The sequence below is a fragment of the Cherax quadricarinatus genome, chromosome 36, assembly GCF_038502225.1.
Source record: "Cherax quadricarinatus isolate ZL_2023a chromosome 36, ASM3850222v1, whole genome shotgun sequence".
NCBI classification, from domain to species: domain Eukaryota; kingdom Metazoa; phylum Arthropoda; class Malacostraca; order Decapoda; family Parastacidae; genus Cherax; species Cherax quadricarinatus.
In genome coordinates, this window is record NC_091327.1 from 17391441 (window position 1) to 17398940 (window position 7500).

Genomic DNA, 7500 nt, shown 5'->3' on the forward strand with positions numbered 1-7500 from the left:
CTCTCAATCAAATCCTCCGAGTATTTTTTTTTTATCATGTCATCCCTGGTTCTTTCATTCTTTAAATTCGCAAAAGTTCATTTCCTTTGGTTTCTCTTCATAGTTTATGTCCCTAGAATTCGGTATCAATTTCATTGATAACTTTCTCCCGTTTCTTGGTTTCCATGATCAGGTGATCAAGTGATCAGGTGATCAAGTGATCAGGTGATCAAGTGATCAGGTGATCAAGTGATCAGGTGATCAAGTGATCAAGTGATCAGGTGATCAAGTGATCAGGTGATCAAGTGATCAGGTGATCAAGTGATCAGGTGATCAGGTGGGGGTTTCATGGTGGTCTACAATACTTCAAGGTGAACCTGACATGTGTCATATGATTTTTATTATAATCATGGGGAACGCTAAACCCGTAGGATTATACAGCGCCTGTGTGGGAGGGGATGGAAGGTATTCAGGCTTAGTTCAGGGAACTGGAGCACAGATCCGATTCCCAAGAGCCTCTCACCATCATTTATATCCTTTGAAGGGTATATAAATTCTTGGTTTAGATTCGTTCTCAGAGTTTTCTCAGTTGTATTACTCTTTGATATGCTAAACACTACTCACACTTTGATACCGAGTGATATTTGCAGCTTCTGTCTCCAAGTCTATGCTCAGTCTCCTGTATTCTTTCCACTTTCCCAATTTTCATAACCTGCCATTTACTGGGGTTTAATTTCAGTAGCCAATTGTCTAACCAACTGTGCATTTTCTTTGGGTTCATTTTCAGCCATTCCTTATCCTCATCTGTGTCTATTCACCGCATTAAATTTTACATCGTCTACAATCAGGGATAAATCTGATTGTCTATTCCTGGTATTTCACATGTACAATAAACAGTACTTGTCCCAATACTGATTTTTGTTCGATACTATTTGTTACTCTTGCCCATTCTGACACCCCAGTCACTCTCTTTTTCTTTTCCAAAAGACAGTCTTTAATCGATGCAGTTCATTTTCTATTATACCTGCCTACTTATCAAGTTTTTGTTACCTGTAAAAAGAGCTTCTTTTGGTCCAAGTGTATTCAATCATCCACTCATTCCTTTCTTGTGTCGCATCTGTTATTTGATCAAAGAGCTCCATCAGGTCTATGAGACAGGATTTTCTATCTTCAAACATGTGCTGGTTCTTAATGAAACCGCTGCTCTCCAGATGCCTCCACCACTCTCCTTATTATCTTCTCTATTGATGAATACTACAGAAACGCTTCGCCACCCAATTGGTTTCTTTAATTGAATAAACACGAACATAATGTTGGAAACAGGTGTAATTTTGAGGTGATCAGTCCTTCAGGCTAAATCAGAGACTGATCAGATTTTATACAATGAAGCAGAGGTGAGGTGCAGTGTGACCCATCACTTGGAAGTAGGTTATTTTAAACAATTGTTTAACAATAGTTGTAGAAGACCCTGAAACTACGTTGTTCCAGGGTCAGACAAGTATTATGTAGCTGATGGTATATACTATCAAAGACTTTATGACTAAGGCACATTGCAACACTGCATTGGCCTGATGAGCAGAGAAACGTTTCGGTATTAAAGATATATAAATGTTGTATATACCAGTCTTATTTAATTTTCTAATTCCTTTTCCAGTTTGCTATTTAAAACATCTATTGTCATATGTAATCACCCTACCAACTTTCTTCTCTTCCCTCTTCCACTCCATTTTGATTGCCCTTTGGTTATGATTTTTCATTTTTCTATTTGCTCCACACAGTCGAATATGCAAGATATAATAATTTTAGAGACGTCAGTGATGAAGAGATAGTTCCTGCCCATGGTCGATACTATATCTGGCAGTCTGCAGCAAGTCAGGATTTAATACCTGACAGTGTGTGGCATGTGTGTGAGACAGAGATGGCTACAACTTCATCCTATTCACTATTGGTACATCTTTTAACAATAAAAAGGCTTTCAAATGAGCTGATTTAGGTAACAGCTCTTAGCTTGTAAATAAAGTTAGCAACCCTAAGCCTAATCTTGTAGAATTCTGTGTAAGTGAAAGAGGAGGGTTAGGGCCTTGGCTGTGTACGAGGTGTATGGTGTGTGTGTGTGTGGGTGGATGGTGTGTGTGTGTGTGTGTGTGTGTGTGTGTGTGTGTGTGTGTGTGTGTGTGTGTGGTTGTGTGTGTGTGGTTGTGTGTGTGTGGTTGTGTGGTGTGCGCGCGTGTCTGGCTAAAAGTCTTATGGGTTCCTCTGAGCACCTGAGGTCGCTGAAACACGCCCTGATAGCCTTGTTTTGCCCGGCCACTGTCCTTCATTCCCGCTTCGTCAACACTATTAAATGAGAAAGAAATTTAAGGAGAGTATTCTCAGCTTCTCTGTCTCCCTCCCCCCTCTCTCTCTCTCTCTCTCTCTCTCTCTCTCTCTCTCTCTCTTCCTCTCTCTCTATTCTCTCTGGAGTTGTCAGTCAATGCCTTACGGGAAAATAAACAGTCAACCCCGTGGTATTTGTTTTTATACTTTTTTATTACCAACCCATCTTATAATTTTTTTCACAAATCAATAAGCTTCGTAAAACCTTCATCAACTGGTGGAAATATAAATAACAGCTGTAGGGTAGACCGAGACACGGAGACAAGAGGTAAGGATGGGGAGAGAGTAAGGACAGTAACGAGGAGAGAGAGAGAGAGAGAGAGAGAGAGAGAGAGAGAGAGAGAGAGAGAGAGAGAGAGAGAGAGAGAGAGAGAGAGAGAGAGAGAGAGAGAGAGAGAGAGAGAGAGAGAGAGAGAGTGAATGCATAAGAAAAAACGTGGGAGGGAAGGATGCAAAAGATAAGAAGGAGAAGAATGAAAAATAAAGGTTGTATAAAAATTAAAAAAAAAAAAACCTAGTTGGTTACTGTAGAAGAGAAAGAATGATAAAGGGAAGGCAGGAAGGAGAAATGAGAAGGTCATAGCAAGAAAGGAGGGTGAGAAGATTGAGTGGTCATCAAGGGAAAAGGGGCTTTTGGAAAAATATTTGTAGAGTTAACATGGGAACTGTGTTAACATGGGTGTCCTTTTCAATTAGAGAAGATGCCGAGTGATCTGTATCCTCCACCACAGACAGAAAAAAAAAAGAAAGTAAAAAAGAAAGTGGTTCCTTTCGTATACTTTGACCTAAAAAAAAAAAAATAGAATACAAGCCTATAAATGTGCAACAGTTGGGAATCTTTATTGAAGCTTTTCGTCAATGGTTTCTTCAGTCCAATACAGAGAAGAATATTGGAAGATGAGTAGTAGTTCGAGATAATTAAATAATCGACTCAGTCTGGAGTCGATGTGTTCAGTCCATCAATCTTGAATCCAGGCTGAGGGACTGGTTACCTCAAACTCCTCCTCATCTTCCACTGTTCTTCTCTGCAGTGGACTGAAGAAGCCACTGACTGGCGAAACGTTTCCTCAGTAAAGATTCCCAAATGCTGGACAAGTGTTTCATTCTTCGACTTTCCGGATTTCTAAACCAGTTACATCACACGAGCATACAATCTTCCCGAGCCAAGTTTAACTCACAGCTTACAACCGATGGACACGGGTTCGATCCCTGAGCGGATGTAGATGCAGCAGATGCTACAAAATAAAATACAATAACGACTACAGCATAAATTATCCCGCTATTGGGATACGGTATAAAAATAACAGCAACAATATCATCATCTTTTTCTTTTGCAGAGATATGGAATGGAGATCATTTACAAGATTCCTTCATTTCCCCTCAATACACATGCAAAAATATTCATATACCCCCATGCACGTATTCATACACATATACAAAGCCCAGCAAATCCTGAACATAAGCACACTGACAAATGCAGGCTCGGACGAGCAGACATATACAGTGCACGCATGCTCAAAGACCGCTTTACACACACACACACACACACACACACACACACACACACACACACACACACACACACACACACACACAAAGTGAACTATTAAAAACCAACTAAAGTATTCACTGCTAGCGTCACATGACCCAAGAGAGTTTATTAAACGGTTTACTAACCACAGTGTCCGTACTTTCCAAATTGGTCTGAAATTGGGTTTATGACTGACCAAGTTAAAACAGATGGCCCTCCACACCCAGCTGCTGCAAGTGCCAAGGATGCCAACTAGGCCAAGATCTATTCCCCCTGGGAATGGCACTTAGGGGGGAGGGGCATTCCGCAAGAGACTCGGCGCGATTACAAACCCTCAGACCTGATTTATTTCGATGATTGAAAACGAGCTTGTTAGGAAGGAAAGGTCGTTATGGACCACCAGATGTTGTGGTAAGGAAGAAAGAAAGAAAGAAAGAAAGAAAGAAAGAAAGAAAGAAAGAAAGAAAGAAAGAAAGAAAGAAAGAAAGAAAGAAAGAAAGAAAGAAAAGGATAGAGAGAGAGAGAGAGAGAGAGAGAGAGAGAGAGAGAGAGAGAGAGAGAGAGAGAGAGAGAGAGAGAGAGAGAGAGAGAGAGAGAGAGAGATCGACCTACCGTTTATGTGGTTATTGCAATTACCAATTTAAAAAAGTCATTGTCTGCTATGTTTCATTTATCTACCAAATGGCTCCTCGAAAAAGAGGGGTCAATAAAAGAAATAGGTTCAGTTGTGTACTTTCCTTCAGAGCCCATGATTTCTCGTAAGGTTCAACTGCGGCCTTTTACTCAATTTCTAACGACAACTTTCCTCAACGGGTTGGATCTCAATTTTCTGTGATGAGTGAAGAGAAAGGCTTCAAAATCCATATTTTTTACAACTCGTTTCTCAGCAACGTGAAACTTTAAGAAACATTTCCCAGCTAACGAGGAAAGATGTCCAGGACTTCCCAGTTGGCGTAAGACGGAACATCACCAAGCTGGCATGGAGATTCCTAGCACATCCGAGGATGCAAATGGTGCTCTCAGCACTTCCTAGTTGGACATTAATGCCCTTAACGAAGATTCTTGACAAGTTCCTCCTCCACGCTGCAGCTGGACCACCTGCCAACTCCCTCCCCATGATGCCTTATGTACTTTGTCTTACGTGCAATACATTTAATATATACCTACTTATTTCACACACACACACACACACACACACACACACACACACACACACACACACACTTTTTTTTAACAAGTCGGCCGTCTCCCACCGAGGCAGGGCGACCCAAAAATAAAGAAAATCGCCAAAAAGAAAATACTTTCATCATTTAACACTTTCACCTCACTAACACATAATCACTATTTTTGCAGAGGTGCTCAGAATACAACAATTTAGAATCATATACGTATAAAGATACACAACATATCACTCCAAACTGCCAATATTCCGAGCCCCTCCTTTAGAGTGCAGGCATTGTACTTCCCATTTCCAGGACTCAAGTCCGGCTATATGAAAATAACCCGTTTTCCTGAATCCCTTCACTAAATATTACCCTGCTCACACTCCAACAGCTCGTCAGGTCCCAAATATCATTCGTCTCCATTCACTCCAGTCGAACACGCTCACACACGCCTGCTGGAAGTCCAAGCCCCCTCGCCCACAAAACCTCTCTTATCCCTTCCTTCCAACCTTATCGAGGACGACCGCCTTCCTTCCCCTACAGACTTATAAGCTCTCCATGTCATTCTACTTTGATCCATTCTCTCTAAATGACCAAACCACCTCAATAACCCTTCTTCAGCCCTCTGACTAATACTTTTATTAATTCCACACCTTCTCCTTATTTCCACACTCCGAATTTCCTGCATAATATTTACACCTCACATTGCCTTTAGACAGGGCATCTCCACTGCCTCCAACCGCTTCCTCGCTGCTGCATTTACAACCCAAGCTTCACGCCCATATAAGAGTGTTGGTACTACTATACTTTCATACATTCCCTTCTTTGCCTCCATAGATAACGTTATTTGCCTCCACATATACCTCAAAGCACCACTCACCTTTTTCCCTTTATCAATTCTACGATTAACCTCATCCTTCATAAATCCATCCGCCGACACGTCAACTCCCAAATATCTGAAAACATTCACTTCTTCCACACTCCTCGTCCCCAATATGATATCAAATTTTTCTTTATCTAAATCATTTGATGCCCGCATCACCTTACTCTTTCCTATGTTCACTTTCAACTTTCTACCTTTACACACACTCCCAAACTCGTCCACTAACATTTGCAATTTTTCTTCAGAATCTCCCATAAGCACAGTATCATCAGCAAAAAGCAACTATGTCAACCATTTCGTATTTGATTCCCCATAATTTAATTCCACCCCTCTCCCGAACACCCTAGCATTTGCTTCTTTTACAACCCCATCTATAAATATATTAAACAACCATGGTGACATTACACATCCCTGTGTAAAACCTACTTTTACCGGGAGGTAGTCTCCCTCTCTTCTACACACCCTAACCTGAGCCTCACTATTCTCATAAAAGTTCTTTACAGCATTTAGTAACTTACCACCTATTCCATATACTTGCGCGCGCGCGCACACACATATATATATATATATATATATATATATATATATATATATATATATATATATATATATATAGTGCTGAACAGGTAAAACTGGTCAATCAGCAAAAACTCGTTTAAAATTAATTCCTTTCTAAAATTTTCTCTTATACGTTTAAAGATATATTTTTTTTCATTTATAACAACCGCAAATTAATTTTTTTATTTATTGTTAACACACTGGCCGATTCCCACCAAGGCAGGGTGGCCCGAAAAAGAAAAACTTTCACCATCATTCACTCCATCACTGTCTTGCCAGAAGGGTGCTTTACACTACAGTTTTTAAACTGCAACATTAACACCCCTCCTTCAGAGTGCAGGCACTGTACTTCCTATATCCAGGACTCAAATCAGGCCTGCCGGTTTCCCTGAATCCCTTCATAAATGCTACTTTGCTTACACTCCAACAGCACGTCAAGTATTAAAAACCATTTGTCTCCATTCACTCCTATTAAACACGCTCACGCATGCCTGCTGGAAGTCCAAGCCCATCGCACACAAAACCTCCTTTACCCCCTCCCTCCAACCTTTCCTAGGCCGACCCCTACCCCGCCTTCCTTCCACTACAGACTGATACACTCTTGAAGTCATTCTGTTTCGCTCCATTCTCTCTACATGTCCGAACCACCTCAACAACCCTTCCTCAGCCCTCTGGACAACAGTTTTGGTAATCCCGCACCTCCTCCTAACTTCCAAACTACGAATTCTTTACATTATATTCACACCACACATTGCCCTCAGACATGACATCACTGCCTCCAGCCTTCTCCTCGCTGCAACATTCATCACCCATGCTTCACACCCATATAAAAGCGCTGGTAAAACTATACTCTCATACATTCCCCTCTTTGCCTCCAAGGACAAAGTTCTTTGTCTCCACAGACTCTTAAGTGCACCGCTCATCCTTTTCCCCTCATCAATTCTATGATTCACCTCATCTTTCATAGACCCATCCGCTGACACGTCCACTCCCAAATATTTGAATACATT